This window comes from Sarcophilus harrisii, chromosome 2 (assembly GCF_902635505.1).
Source record: "Sarcophilus harrisii chromosome 2, mSarHar1.11, whole genome shotgun sequence".
Classification (NCBI taxonomy): domain Eukaryota; kingdom Metazoa; phylum Chordata; class Mammalia; order Dasyuromorphia; family Dasyuridae; genus Sarcophilus; species Sarcophilus harrisii.
The window spans coordinates 237,061,650-237,076,586 of NC_045427.1; positions in this window are offsets into that span (position 1 = coordinate 237,061,650).

Consider the following 14,937-nt stretch of genomic DNA (forward strand, 5'->3'; position numbering starts at 1 on the left):
ATTGAATAAAATAATTGGCCAAATAAACAAGTAGAACCAACTAATTGAAAACAGTTTTTAAAGGTTAGAATCAGACAAATGGAAACTAATGTCTCTATCAGACAAGAATCAAATTCAGAAAGAATGAAAAAGTGGAAGAAAATCTAAAATATCTCATAGATAAAATGACTGACTTGGAAAACAAATTCAGGAGAGAGAATGCCAATCATTGAACTATCTGAAAGCCAAAATCAAAAGGAAAACCTGAACATCTTTCAGGAAATTATCAAGGAAAACTTCCTTGATATCTTGGAACCAAAGGTCAAAATAGGCATTGAAAGAATCCACCAATCATGGGAAAGAGATCCCAAAATAAAAACTCCTAGGACCATTATAATTTTCAGAACTGTCAGATCAAGGAAAAAATAGTAAAGTGGCCAGAAAGAATTCAAATATTAGGATGCCACAATTAGGATTACACAGGACTTGGTAGTTGCAACATCAAAAGACAGGATGTCATGGAACATATAATATTCCAGAAGGCAAAGGAACTGGGACCAAAACTAAGAATCACTTACCTTGCAAAAAATTAGGCATAATATAGCAAGGGGAAAAATGATTATTCAATGAAATAGAAAGATTTCAAGCTTTCCTAAAACCACAGTTAATCCAAAAATTTGATGTCCAATATCAAGACTCATGAGAAGCATAAACCAGGTAAAAGGAGGAAAGAAAACAAGGCATTCAATAGAGCTAAAGTATTTATATCCCTACAAAGGAAAAAAGGTACTTGTAATTCTTAAAAATTGTATCACTAATAGTACATCTAGGAGTAATACATAGAGGGTAATAGCTACAAGGTGAATTTGAGGGAATGATATATGAAAATTAAGGGATGATAAAGAGGAGTACCTGGGATACAGAAGGAAGGGAGAGGTAAAATAGGACATATTATTTCACATGAAGAGAAGCAAAACTAATAACAATAAAAAGGAACAAGGGAGGGTGAGTCATGGGTATTATCTGAACATACTTATCAGTATTGGTTCAAAGAGGGAATATCATATATACAATCAATCTAACATAGAAATATAGACAGACAGATAGATAAAAAAAAATATGTAGAGAAATATCTTACCTACCAAGGAAGTAGGAGGGGAGAAGATTAAAGGGGGGAATGATGGGGGAAACTCTGACATAAGGGAGGGCAAATCAGGGGAGGTGGTAGACAAAAGCAAAACATTGGTGAGGAAGGCAAAAGAGGATGAAAGAAAAGAGAAGACAAACATGAGAAAGAATAGGATAGAGATAAATATAGTTAGTAATCATACCTGTGAATGTGAAGAGGGGACCCCAAAACTCTAAAAATCCTTAAAGGAGAAAATCTTCAACTCTGCTCAATGAGGGACCCTGCCAGAGAGGACAAACAGTTTCATCCTTGTTATCTAGATGGGGTCAGCTCAGTCCTAAAACTCTTTGAATTCAATTCAAATTCCAGTTCAAGCTGAAATCCAGCCATGAACCAACTTGGGACTCCACCCACGAGTTCTCTTCACGGAAAGGCTCCCGTTATAAAAGACCCAAACTAAAACCCTCTTTGCAGAGGTTCCAAACGTGCCAGCTATGCTATGCCATGCTATGCTAAGGAGTCTCTGTCCACTGGAATATTCTTTCTAGTGCCATCCTCTCTTTAGCCTCAACTATTTCCTAAGTAGATTTTATGCCTCTCTGTCAGGATTTCTAACCTTACTTCCAAACCCCCTAATAAAACTCTTTTATCAATCTAGGTTTTTGGGTCTGTAAATTCTTTTACAGAGAACCTCTGTACTGCCAGAAGGGAGTCCCCCAAACTCCCTATCCTTGTGCCGATTCCCAAGGGGTTGCAGGGGAGCCAAACCTCTCCATTTGGTTCTCTGAACCCCAAACCTGCCACTAGACCTTATCATTTAACTCCCTGACCACCAGAAACCCTAATCTTTTAGGTTAGGAACCTAATTTTGGTTCCCTAAATCTAAACTTTATCAAATGAATGGATTCTCCCATAAAAAGGGAAGGAGATAAAAGAGTGGTTTGCAAATCAGAATCTTACATGCTGTTTACAAGAAATATACTTGAAGCAGAGCGACACAGAATGAAAATAGATGGAGCAGAATCTATTGTGCTTCAGCCGAAGTAAAAAAAAAAAAAAAAAAAAACCAGGGTAGCAATCTTGATCTCAAAGTAAAAGCAAAAATAGGCCTAGTTTAAAACAATAAGAAAGGAAAATATATCTTTCCTATAATAAATATAAGCAATTTATTGAATAAAGAAATACCAATACTGAACATACATGCACCAAGTGGCATTAATCCAGGTTCTTAGAGGAGAAGTTACAGGAGTTTATAGGAAGAAATAGATAACAAAAGTACATTAGTTATTTGTTCCCTCTCAGAACTCAATATATCCAACCAAAAAATAAACAGGAAAGAAACTAAGGAGGTAAATAGAATATTAGAAAAGTTAGATATGACAGACCTTTGGAGAAAACTGAATGAAAACAGAAAGGAATATACATTTTTCTCTGTAGCAAATGGCACCTATACAAAAACTGACTATGTAATAGACTATGTAATAGAACATTAAATAAATGGATAGGGGAGAGAGAGGGACATGATATGGAATAGTATATCATTCAAATTCTTCCCCTTGCAATCTATTAAGAATATTTTTCCCCCAAGTACATGTAAAGATGTCTTCAACATTCACTTTCATAAGATTTTGAATGCCATTTGAGTGCCATTCCTCTACCCCTCCCCCAGATTGCAAGCAATCTGATATAGGTTATACATTTATAATCATTAGTCGTGTTGTGAAAAAAGAATCAGAATAAAAGGGAAAAATGGGAGAAAACAAACAAAAAAGGTGAAATAGTATGCTTTAGATTATGTGATAACTATGATAGACTCATTGTTGAAAAGCAGCTCATCATTTCTTAAAGAACAATAGTATTCCATTAAATTCATATACCACAATTTGTTCAGCTATTCCACAATTAATGGGCATCACATTTCCAATTCTGCCACCACAAAAAGAGCTGCTATAAATATTTTTTGTTTTTATATTTAAAATTTAACCAGAAGATAGAAAAAAAAGAGAAAAGAGAAGAAGAAAACATGGTCATATACATCAGAACATGAGAGAAGATTTAAAATATGGAACAATAAGTTTCCATTTCAAGAAAGCATATATTGATGGAATCTTTTCTTAACTTTGGCTTTGTCTGAGATAAATGATTACTACCCCTACTTTTTTCTTCTAATAAATTCTATTCCTGATCACTGTTAAGGTGTTTGTGTATATTTGTTGCATTGATTCTTGCTCTTGCACTTCATTTGTATAGCATAATTACTGTTTTTTTTTTAACCTTTTCCTATATGGTTTTGCTTTTTAGAGTCATATCATATTCAATTCTACCCTAATCTTTCTTTCAGACTATCCAATTATTAATGCCATTCTTAGACATATTATTTACATTTCCACATATGAAACATAATGAGTTTGTCCTTATTGAGTCCCTTGAAATTAGTGTTTGATGTTGGTTCTTATATGTCAAATTTTCTACTGAGTGCAGGTTTGTTTCCAACAAAATCCTGGAAATCTGACAATTCATTGAATGTATTTTTTCTATTCATTATACTTAATTTTGCTGGATGTAATATTTTTGGCTGCAGCCTCAGTTCTTTTGATTGTGGATATATAATATTCCAGGCCCCGTAATCTTTTATTGTAACTTCTGATAAATCTTGTGTGATTCTAATTTAGCTCCAGCATATTTCAATTATTTTGTTGTTGCTTGTAAAATTTTCTCTTTGGTCTGGGTTTTTTGAAATTTAGCAGTTATGTTCTGTTTTTTTTTTTTCCTTGTAGGATCTATTTCATATGGTGATTGGTGGATTTTTTCCCCCATTTCTATATTTACCTCAAGGTATATCACTTTAGAAAATTTTTCTTTAATTACTTCTTGTATTATTATATCAAATCTCTTTTTTTGTCATACCTTTCAGGTAGTCCATTATTATGTTTTCTCTTCTTGAATAACTGTTATCTGGATCTATTGTTTTTCTTATGAGATGTCTCACATTCTCTTCTATTTTTTCATTCTTTGTGTTTTGTTTTATTATTTCTTGGTCTCATAACTTCACTTTTCCCCTTTGCCTAATTCTAATTTTCAAAGAATCCATTTTCTTAAGATTCTGGATCTCCTTTTCTAATTTGTTGACTTTTTCCCCATAATTATTTTGTTTTTCTTGGATTTTGTTGTTTATTTTTTCTCAATCTCATTTGACTGTTGAAGTCTTTTCTGAATTCTTCTTTGAATTCTTTTTGGAAACATAACCATTTTATGTTACTCTTTCAGGTAGGAAAGACTTGTTTTTAACCTCAGCATCCTCTGAAGATGAATCTCAGTGTTTCTAATTTCCAAAGTAACTTTTAAAAGTTGGGTTCTTTCTCCTTTGCCTGATTTTTCTCATTGTTTAAATAAAAATTTGTTAGTATAATCACCTCTCATTCTGTGGTGGTGATGATAGGGTATGGTGACTCTGCTCTCAAGCCTTCCAAGAACTTCATCCTTCTGTAAATGCAGCAGTCTGCAGCTTCCCTGTCTTAGTGCTTCTGCAATCATCAGGAATGCTTTGGTCTCTTCTCACCCAGGGCCATATTTCAGTAGCATAGCAGGCTTAGCAATACTTTACAGCAGAAGTTCCTTCAAACTTTTTGGACTCAGACCCCTAACTCCCTACACTGTTCAGGAGGTGAAAGTTCCCATGGTTAGGGCTGAGGCTACTTTTGAATGCAGCTAGCCCTAGGACTCTCCACTTGCTATTTCAGCAGAGTTAGCTTGGAAATATTTACACTTCACATAGCCCAAACCTCCATCCAGAAATTTTTCTTTGGATGGTTGTCCCAGAAGGACTCCTATTCTGCATTGTCTTGTTTTTCATTGGTCTATATTCACCTTGAGATACAATTTGTTTTATTTATGGGGGAACTCTAGAGAACTTGAAATTTTCTAACCTACTCTGCCATCTTCCCAAAATCCTACCCCCATAAATACTTCTGTGTGTGTAGTTCTTTTCTCCTGCTTTATGATCTCTTTAGGATACAGACTTAGTAGTAGTACTGCTGGATCAAAGTGTGTGCCCAGTTTGATAATCCTTTGGGCATAGTTCCCAATTGTTCTTCAGAATGGTTGGATCATTTCACTACTCCACCAGCAATGTATTTTTTTTCCTTTTTTTATTTATTTATTTTTTAATAGCCTTTTATTTACAGGATATATGAATGGGTAACTTTACAGCATTAACAATTGCCAAACCTCTTGTTCCAATTTTTCACCTCTTACCCCCCCACCCCCTCCCCTAGATGGCAGGATGACCAGTAGATGTTAAATATATTAAAATATAAATTAGATACACAATAAGTATACATGACCAAAACGTTATTTTGCTGTATAAAAAGAATCAGACTCTGAAATATTGTACAATTAGCTTGTGAAGGAAATCAAAAATGCAGGTGGGCATAAATATAGGGATTGGGAATTCAATGTAATGGTTTTTAGTCATCTCCCAGAGTTCTTTTTCTGGGCATAGCTAGTTCAGTTCATTACTGCTCCTTTGGAAATAATTTGGTTGATTTCGTTGCTGAGGATGGCCTGGTCCATCAGAACTGGTCATCATATAGTATTGTTGTTGAAGTATATAATGATCTCCTGGTCCTGCTCATTTCACTCAGCATCAGTTGGTGTAAGTCTCTCCAGGCCTTTCTGAAATTATCCTGTTGGTCATTTCTTACAGAACAATAATATTCCATAATATTCATATACCATAATTTATTCAGCCATTCTCCAACTGATGGACATCCATTCAGTTTCCAGTGTTTAGCCACTACAAAAAGGGCTGCCACAAACATTCGTGCACATACAGATCCCTTTCCCTTCTTTATAATCTCTTACCAGCAATGTATTGATGCCCCAATTTTCCCACATCCCCTCCAATACGCATTATTTTTCTTTTGTGTCATATTACCCAATCTGAGAGGTATGAGGTGGTACTTCAGAGTTGTTTCAATTTGCATTTCTCCAATCAGTCGTGATTTAGAGCATTTTTTCATATGATTATAGATGGTTTTAATTTTTTCATTTGAAAATTATCTGTTCATATCTTTTGAACATTTGTTGGAAAATGACTTGTAGTCTTATAAATTTGACACAGTTCTTTAACTTCATTTAGAAATGAAGCCTTTATCAGAAACACTTGCTATAAATTTTTTCCCAACTTTGTGCTTCCCTTTTACTCTTGTGTTGGCTTTGTTTATGCAAAAAAACTTTTTAATTTAATGTAATCAAAGTTATCCATATTATATTTCATAATGTTCTCTAGTTCTTCTTTGGCCATAAATTCCTCCCTTCTCCAAAGATTTGATAGGTAAACTAACTTTGCTCTCCTAATTGGTTTATGGCCAAATCATAGATTCATTTTGACCTTATTTTGATATGGGATGTGAGATGTGGGCCAATGCTTAGTTTCTGACATATTTTCCAGTTTCCCCAGCATTTGTTTGTGAAATAGTGAGTTCTTATCCCAGAAACTGGAGTATGGGGCAGGGGCTTATAAAATACTAGGTTACTATAGTAATTGATTATTGTGTCATGTGTATCTGGCCTATTCCATTGATACATCACTCTATTTCTTATCTAGCACCAAACCTTTTTGATGACTGCTACTCTGTAATAGAGGTTTAAGTCTAGTACTGCAAGACCACTGTCCACTGTATTTTTTTAAATTAATGTTCTTCATATTCTTGAGTTTTTGTTCTTCCAAAAGAATTTTTAAATTTTTCTAGCCTCTGTGAAATAATTCTTGGTTGTTTTATTGGTATGGCATTGAACAAATAAACCAATTTATATAAAATTATTATTTTTATTATATTAGCTCAGCCTACTCATGAGCAACTGATATTTTCCCAGTTTGATTTTATTTGTGTGAAAAATGATTTGTAATTGTGTTCATATAATTCCTGTATTTGTCTTGGGAGGTAGACAACTAAATATTTTATTTTGTCTGTAATTATTTTAAATGGAATTCTCTTTCTATCTCTATCTGCTGGACTTTGGTAAAAAATACTTAGAAATGCTGATGATTTGTATGGATTTCTTTTATATTCTGTGACTTTACTAAAGCTGTTAATTGTTTCAAGTAGGCTTTCTCTAAGTAAACTATCATATTATCTGCAAAATGTGATAGTTTCTAACTTTCCCTTAGAAGATAGATTCCCAAATATTTTATACTATCTACAGTTATTTTAAATGCAATCTCTTTGTACCTCTTGCTGTTGGATTTTGTTAGTGATCCATAAAATGCTGATGATTTTTGTGGGTTTATTTTGTATCCTGCAACTTTGCTAAAGTTGTGGATTATTTCTAATAGGTTTTTTAGTAGATTCTCTGGGGTTCTTTAAGTATACCATCATATCCTGTAAAGAGTGATAATTTGGTTTCCTCATTACCTACTCTAATTCCTTTAATCTCTTTTTCATCTCTTATTGCCAAAGCTAGTGTTTCTAATACAATATTGAATAGACCTTTTTTTCACTCCTGATCTTATTGAAAATGGTTCCAGTTTATCCCCATTACATATGATGTTTACTGGTGGTTTTAAATAGATGCTAATGACTATTTTAAGGAAAAGGCCATTTATTCCTATATTCTTTAGTGGTTTTAATAGGAATGGGTGTTGGAGTTTATCAAATGATTTTTCTGCATCTATTGAAATGATATATGGTTTTTATTAATTTGGTAATTGATATAGTCAATTATGCTAATATTTTTCCTAATATTGAACCAGCCCTGCATTCTTGGTATAAATCCTACTTGGTCATGGTGTATTATCCTGGAGATCATTTTCTGTAGTCTTTTTGCTAAGATTTTATTTAAGATTTTTGCTTCAATGTTCAATAGGGAGATCTATCTATAAGTTTCTTTCTCTGTTTATATCCTACTTGGTTTAGGTACCACTACCATGTCTGTGTCATATAAGGAATTTGGTAGGACTCCTTCATTCCCTATTTTTTCAAATAGTTTATATAGCATTGGAGTTAATTGTTCTTTAAATGTTTGGTAGAATTCAAATATAAATCCATGTAGTCCTTGGGATATTTTTAAGGGAGTTGATTAATAACTTGTTCTATTTCTTTTTCTAAAATGGGACTATTTAACCAATTTACTTCTTTCTCTGACAATCTGGGCAAGTTTTTAATTTGCTCCTTTTCTACTTTTTTAGTTGCAAGCTAATTCATTGATCTTCTCTTTCTCTATTTAATGAAAGTTAGCCTCTAGAGATATAACATTTCTTCTTATTACCACCTTGGCTGCATCCCACACATTTTGGTATGATGTCTCATTACTGTCATTCTCTTGGGTGAAATTATTAATTGTATCTATGATTTGCTATTTCACCCATTCATTCTTTAGGATGAGATTATTTAGTTTCCAGTTATTTTTTGGCCTATTTTCCCCTGGCTTTTTATTGAATCTAGTTTTTATTGCATCATGATCTGAAAAGGATGCATTTACTATTTCTGCCTTTCTACATTTGAATTTGAGTCTTTATGTCCTAATATATGGTCAATTTTTGTATAGGTTCCATGAACTGCTGAGAAGAAAGTGGTACTCCTTTCTGTCTCCATTAAGTTTTCTCCAAAGATCTATCATATCTAACTTTTCTAGTATCCTATTTACCTCTTTAATTTCTTATTTGTTTTGTGGTTTGATTTATCTAATTCTGAGAGTGCAAGGTTGAGATCTCCCACTATTAATAGTTTTGCTGTCTATTTATTCTTGCAAATCTCAACTTTTCCTTTAGGAATGTAGATGCTATACCACATGGTGCATACATTTTTAGTATTAATATTCTTCATTATCTATGGTAAACTTTAGGAAGATATAGTTTCCTTCCTTATCTCTTTTAATTAGATCAGTTTTTGCTTTTGCTTGATCTGAGATCAGGATGGCTATCTCTGCTTTTTTGGCTTCACCTGAAGCATGGTAGATTCTGCTCCAATCTTTTACCTTTACTCTGTATCATCCTGTTTTAAATATGTTTCCTGTAAACAACATATTATAGAATTCTGGCTTTTAATCCAGTCTGCTATGCGCCTCAACTTTATGGGAGAGTTTACCCCATTCATATTTATGGATAAAACTACTAATTCTGTGTTTCCTGCCATCTTATTATCCCCAGATTATGCTTTTCTCTTTTCTTTTCCCCTTATCCCCCTCCCCAGTATTAGACTTATGAGCACCACTTGCTCACACAGCTCTCCCTCTTTAGAATACCCCTCTCCCCTTTGAAGTCCCTCCCCTTTTCTTAAACCTTTTCCTTACTATTTCTGTATTCCCTTCTATTTGCCCTAACCTTTCTCTTTTCATTTTTCCCCTCCCACTTTTCAATGAAGTGGGAGAAATTTCTATGTAAACCAAATATGTCTAATATTTTTTCTTTGAGCCAAATCTGATGAGACTTAAGATTCACACTATGTTCATCCCCCTTCCTTCTTTCCCTCAGATATAATAGGTTTCCTTTGCCTCTTCCTGAGATGTAGTTTTCCTTTTTTTTTTACCTCCATTTTTCCCTTTTTCTGGTACAATTTCCACCTTTAGTTCTTTTCTTATAACAGTAAAACCAAATTAAACATGTACTCTTTATGTATACCCATAATAGAAATACAGTTCTCAAGAGTTTTTTTTTTTTAAACCTTTTTATGCTTCTCTAGAGTCCTGTATTTGGAGGTCAAATTTTTTGTTTAGTTCTGTTTATTTTGTCAGGAATAAATGGAATTTGTTGGAATCCTTACAAAGTGATAAGTCAGTAGCCCGATTTAGCATGGTACTAAGCAAATCCTCTAGTCACTAATGTATTTAAGTACTCATTGGAATTCACAAGTATGGGAGATTCACAAAGTTAACTTTGTAACTTTATGAATTCACACCTCCCTTAATTCCTCCCTCAGAGGAGGAGTCAACCTTTGGGAAATCATATATATATAGAAGCTCTTAGAGCTTCAAGTTAGTTTAGTTCAGAACATTGCCAAGAGTCAGAGAGAAGCACTCTGGGAGGAAGCCCACAAACCCATTCTCAGAGGTGGAGTCAGATTCATTCCATTTTCCACCTTGGTGCTGGCTGAGGCTGAAGGACAAACCTTTGGATTTGGAGACATTTGGAGGGAGCTCTTGGAACCAAGCACAGAGATAGGCCACCAAGAAAACTAACTGGGCTATTTTGGAGGAAGCAATAAAAGACCTGAACTTTTAACACTTGATTGCATTTGGAGTGATTATTACTTTTAACTGAAACTAAGGCTGCCTCCAGAAAACCTCCCCAAGAAACCTGCTCAGAGAGAACCATTATGTTTTAAAGAAGAGAACACTACATTTTGGCATCTGAACGTGGGGCAAAATCCTGATTCCAGTGGAAAAGCTCCAATCCTGATCCAGGGGAAAAGTCTCCTCAACCCAGACATTGGGGTGAGTACAACAAAGAAATTTTGTTAAAAGAGAATTCCAGCTAAGATGGGACAGATATTTAGAAAACAGCCTTCTGGTCAAAAGAAAAATGTTTAGAGACCATTGTTAAGGTTCTGGAAAGCAGATCACTGAATTTTTAGAAACTGTAAAGAACATATGTCCTTGTTTCTCTCTGGAAAAAGAATTGGATCTAGATGAGTGGAAATTAGTAGGCAAGGATCTTTGTCAATTCTACAATAAAAATGGACCTGACTCAATTTCCAAAGACATACTTAATACATATAATTTAATACAACTGGCTTTGGGAAATTTTATAAGTGTTAAAATAAGGAAAAAGAAGAAAGAGCAAGAAGGGGAAGTGCCAACTAAACTAGGTGAAAAGCAGGAAGAATCAAATAAGAATGAAGTTAAGTGCAATTCTGAGTGTGATATGTCACAGCAGGAGAAATTAGATCATTCCACACCTCATGACCCTCCCCCCTCAATTAACTCTTCATGGGTGGAGGAAGAAGGGGGAGGGAGAGAGGCAAAAACACAATCAACATCTCCTGTAAAGCAAAATATGACAAGATTAGAAGAGGCATTAATTAAGGCAAAAAATGGAGAAGATATATCTGATTTTATAAATGTATATGCTGTGATTGAAAAGCTTGACTCTTCAGATCAAAAAGAGAGAAAATACACTCCTTTTAATTTGGAAAAAATTAAAGATTTGAAAAAGAGTTGCATTCTTTATGGGGTTACATCCTCTTATGTTAAGCTGTTACTATATAATTTGTCTTATGAAATCTTAACCCCGAATGATTGGAAATCCATAACAAAGACATGTTTAGAACCTGGACAAAATTTATTGTGGCTTTCGGAGTTTCATGAATTATGTAGGATGCAAACCCAATGCAATAGGCAAACAGGAGCTATTGGACAAATCACTTTTGGCCAACTAGCTGGTGAAGGTCAGTATGGAGAGAATTCAGAACAGATTTATTATTCCATAATAGTGTATGAGCAAATTTCTAAGGCTGCAATAAAAGCTTGGAGTTCTCTCCCTGGACAGAAAGATGGATGTAAAGTCTTCACAAAAATAGAGCAAGGTCCCAATGAACCTTTTGCTGATTTTGTGGGACGTTTGCAAACAGCTATAATCAGAACCATTGGAGATAATGCTGTCACAGAAATAACGACCAGACATCTGGCTAAGGAAAATGCCAATAAGATTTGCAAAAGAAATATATGGGGACTAGACAAAGATGCTCCTTTAGAGGAGACCATAAGACGCTGTGCCACAGTGGGCACAAATGCTTATTATGCCCAGACTATGATGAACATGGGAAGACAGGGTCCCTCTTGGCAAGGGACTTCTAGAGAACCTCGTCGATGTTTTCAGTGTGGAAAAATAGGACATCTGAGAGCCCAATGTAGATATAGAGATAGGGTGAGAGAATAAAACCCAAAACCCCATGTCCAAAATGCAACCAAGGTTTTCACTGGGCTTCTGAATGTAGATTGACCCAGGGAAATGAGAGGCAGGGCCCAGCCCCAAGATATCAATCAAAAGACAGGTGGGACATGATAGCAGCTGAGGTTTCACCCAGAAAGTCTTTAGAAGGTCAGGACTCTGATGTGATTAACCAACAGAAAAGCAATCGAGATTACAGTTGGGGAGAATACAGACCTTCTAACCCAACAGGGCAGTATCCAAGTGCAAACAGCTCCAATGTAATTACCAGGTGATGAAGAGAAATCTCAAAAGTGGTAAATAGAAGGGAAATAGATAGGTTAACTGCTTGGGGAAGAAGGTTTGCTTGTATCTCCACAGGTGGAAAAAGAATCAGATGTGTGCCAATGAGCCATATTCGCCTTGTCCATCAGAGAGAAACAGAAAAAGAGAAAAACCTCAAAACAAAGGAGAAGATTTAAGAAACATCTGAAAGAGCATGGCTGACAATAAGACTGTTAAAAGAACTTTAAAATCTTCAGCTTTCAGTTCTTAGAAACCAGCAGGAATCATTCCTTGAGATGAAAAATTGTTGATGAGACTATGGCAATACTTTAGAGCTTACAGGAATTATTGGATTCCTGGCACATGAACTAATGGACAGTGGATTTCTTTTGGACTATTTCTAGGACTTATGACAGATGAGATGGTATCTCACAGTTGTTTTAATTTGCATTCTCTAATCAATAGTGAAATCACTATCAGTAACTTTAATTTATTCATCTGAAAATTGTCTGCTCATATCCTTTAACCATTTATCAACTGGGGAATGACATAAAGGCTGACAAAGAGAAGGGCCACTTTTTTTCATGAGACCATAGTGAAATTTAAGACAATGGGGAAAGATAGTTGAGTAATGTGAAAAGTGGAGAGGACTTCATTTATTATGGTAAAGCATAAAAGAAGATCTTCAGCAGAGAAGGTTCAGAAGTGAGGGAAGAAACTTTAGAAAGGAAAGGAAAGGGAAGGTGAATGGGAAGGGAAATGAAAAAGGGAAGAGGAAGGGAGATTTTAAAATTCAAAGGACAGTAGAAGAAAGTTTAAAAGGGGACACAGATAAAGCAGGGAGGCTTTTGTTTTTGAGCAATCATGTTTATTAAATACATCTTTATTGTGTCTTTTGTCTTCACATTTCCTATAATTCACACATAAACATATTTTCAGGAAAAAAGGGAAATAAAACAGCAAAACTAATCAATGGATTGAAAAAAATCTGAACACACTTCTAATAGGTCATTTCTGTCACCCTCCCATGTCTGCAAAGGTTAGAGGGGGAGGTTATATTTATTTTTTGAGCAGTGTTTGTTATTTGTAATTCTGCAACATTCTGTTTATTGTCTTATAATTGTTCTTTACAATTACATTGCTGCAGTTATTGTGTATATTGTTTTCTTAACTCTACTTACTTTACTCTGCATCAGTTCATATAAGTCTTTGCATTCTTCTCTGTATTTATCATATTCTCTGGTTCTTACAACATAGCAATATTCCATTATATTTATATACACAATTTGGTTTCCATTCCCCAAATGATGGGTATCTACTTTACACAATTGATTTACAATTTGTTTATAGTCTGATGTACTAGGGCAAAAAAGCTACTATAAATATTTTCAAGTATGTGGATACTTCTTATCAATTACTTTGTTCGGGCATTAGTGTAGGAGTAGTAGTGTAGTGTGGGTCAAAATATATGGCTACTTTAACTACTTGCATAATTTCAAAGAACTATCCAAAATGAATGTATAAATTCAAAGCTTCACCAACAATACATTAGTGTATCTATCTTTCCACAACCACTTCAACATTATTCTATATTTTGTCATGTTTACCCATTTGCAGAGTGAGTAAAACCTCAGATTTTGTTTTGATTTCTATCTTTTGTTATTTATTATTTGGTGGTTGGAGCATTCTTTCATATGGTTGTTAAAAGTTTTGTAATTATTTTGAGAACTGTTTATTCATATCCTTTGACCATTTATCTATTAGGGGATAGTTTTGATCATAAATATATATGTAGATACAGATATATGTGTATTGTCTATGTGTTTTGGATGCTTGAGAAATTTGACAAGATTTTTTTTTCCCTTACTTGACAACATCATCTTCTCTTGGATATATTAATTTTGTCAACACAAGAACTTTTCAATTTTATGTAATCAAAATGATTTTATCTTTTGTAATTATCTCTATGCTTTGGTTAGGACTATCTCTTATCCATAGTTAAGTAAAAGATATCTGCTTCTCATATTTTAAAATGATATGATCTTTATTAGTAGTATATGTGAACTAGAGAACCATTATCCCATGGGATCACACCGAGTAAACGCCCTGCTGTAAGTATCCTCGTTTCAAGTAGAACATAGGTAGTCATGCCCTCCTTGACTTCTCAGGAAAAGATGTGAACATCAAGAGAAAGGAGGAGCCAAACCAGGCTCTGGGCTAACAGGTCTCATACCTTACTCAGAGTTCCCTCCATATCTGTGCCCCTCTACAATTAATAATTAAACAATTTATGATATATGAATATAGGGGATTATCTTATATCCTCAATTTCAAGAATCATGGAACACTTATAAGAACTGATGGAAAATAGAACAGAACCAGGAAAACAACATATATAATCATTACAGCAATATAAATGGAGAAAAATTTGTAACATTAGGGTCCAACTTCTTAAATCATGGTTCATGACCCCCATATGGAGTTTTGTAACTGAATGTTAAGATTGAAAAATTATTATTACCTCTAAATGTTTAATTTATATACCTATTCCATATATCTATATATTGGGGATCATGTAAAAATTTTTTGGGTGAAAAGGGTAGTCAGTGTAAAAATTTTAAGAAGTCCTGCATTAGGGCATTATTTCTATTCTCTTCTTCCTTTTCCTTTCCCCCCA